Here is a 2,070-nt window from a genome sequence, read left to right on the forward strand (position 1 = left end):
AGATGGAAGATTTCTGCTTATTGTCGGTTTATTTATAGATGTATCTTGGTGACACCAGGGCTCTGTTCTCAGTGCTCAACAGCTCACCACGTCCCCCAGATCCCCTTCCCCCCTTACTTTTACTCCAATGAAACTCCCTGATGTCTTTCTTCAACTAAAATAACTCTCATGGTTCCAACTCCCGTCTGCCGCCGATTTCTCAGAAGTCATCCGGAAATCCAAACCATCAACCTGCCAACTTGACCCCCTGCCATCCTCCCTGGTTATAGCCTCCCTTCCATCTCTGCTGCCTTTGATAACGGCCGTTATCCATTCCTCCCTGATCACTGGTTCTGTCCCACCATCTTTTAAATCTGCTGCAGTGACACCAATATTAAAAAAACCTGGTTCAGACCCCAGCAACAACATCTCCAACCCGCCATTTCTCTGAAAAATACTGGAAAAGGCGTTGCATCACAGGTTCAGGCTCATCTCTCTAACAATAACCTCTCTGACCAATTCCAATCCGGCTTTCGCCCCCCCCTACAGCACAGAAACGGCCCTCCTTAAAATTACAAACGACCTCCTAATGGCAGCTGACTCCGGACGATTATCCATCCTCATCCTTCTTGACCTGAGCATGGCCTTCGATACCATCTCACACTCCTCCTCCTGACAGATTGGTTTCAATTAGCACAACTGACACACCCCTAGACTGGTTCACTCATATCTCTCTGGCTGTACTCAGTTCATCCATTTGAAATCATTCACATCCCCCTTCTCCTCTGGTGTTCCCCAGGGCTCTGTCCTGGGCCCTCTCCTATCTATTATTTACCTCCTCCCGCTTGGACTGATATTCCGCAAACATAAAATCCTTTTCCACTGTTATGCGGACGACATCCAGCTCTACGTTTCTTCCAAACCCACTTCCACCTTCCCACCCATCCTCCCTCTCCTCTGGTGTTCCCCAGGGCTCTGTCCTGGGCCCACTCCTATCTATTATTTACATCCTCCCGCTTGGACTGATATTCCGCAAACATAAAATCCTTTTCACTGTTATGTAGATGACACCCAGCTCTACGTTTCTTCCAAACCCACTTCCACCTTCCCACCCATCCCCCCTCTCCTCTGGTGTTCCCCAGGGCTCTGTCCTGGGCCCACTCCTATCTATTATTTACCTCCTCCCACTTGAACTGATATTCCGCAAACATAAAATCCTTTTCCACTGTTATGCAGACGACATCCAGCTCTACGTTTCTTCCAAACCCACTTCCACCTTCCCACCCTCCTTCCTCTGTGCCTTATTACAGGAAATCAAAGCCTGGTTCTCCTCAAATTTACTCAAACTCAACAGTAACAAAACTGAGGCAGTCCTTATTGGTACAAAGTCCACCCTCTCCAAACATCCCAGCTCCACCCTCAACATTGACAGTTACTCCCTCGCCCCACAGTAAGAGTCTATCCTTCCACAGCTACATCAACAACACCATCCGGTCCGCCTCCTTCCACCTGCGGAGCATCAACCGCCTCTTCACTCACTCCTGGTTCACTCTCTGGTCACTTCCCGCCTGGACTAATGCGATTCCCTTTTATTTGGTCTTCCCCACAAGCTGCTCCATAAACTCCAGCTGATCCAGAATGCTGAGGAACACCGTCCATCAGTCACATCACCCCCGTTCTACACCAACTCCACTGGCTCCCCCATAATCTCTGCCCTCCTATGCATCAGTACCCGGTCTCTCAGAGACCCTCGTCTCTGGAACTCTCTGCCCCCTGACATCAGGAATATTGACTCAGTTACAGTTTTTAAGATCTCAAAACCCACTTATTTAGGCATTTGACCTGTAATATCTGTCTTTTTGTTCTGCTGCAAACTCTGCTGCTGTCTGTTGGTTAAATTGTGTAAATTGTGTGAGTGAAAGGCGCCTAACAAATAAAATGTATTATTATAATTGTGTGTAACTGTTAGAGTTCAGTGGGTTTAAAAGCAGCAGCTGCACATCCAATACATCATAAATGCTAACAGCTCAGAAGCGCCAAACTCACTGAAAACAGAGCTTCATTTTGCACTGAAGAAGAAGAGTTTCTGAC

The sequence above is a fragment of the Leuresthes tenuis genome, unplaced genomic scaffold (genome assembly GCF_036924035.1).
Source record: "Leuresthes tenuis unplaced genomic scaffold, fLeuTen1.0.hap1 SCAF_5, whole genome shotgun sequence".
NCBI classification, from domain to species: Eukaryota; Metazoa; Chordata; class Actinopteri; order Atheriniformes; family Atherinopsidae; genus Leuresthes; species Leuresthes tenuis.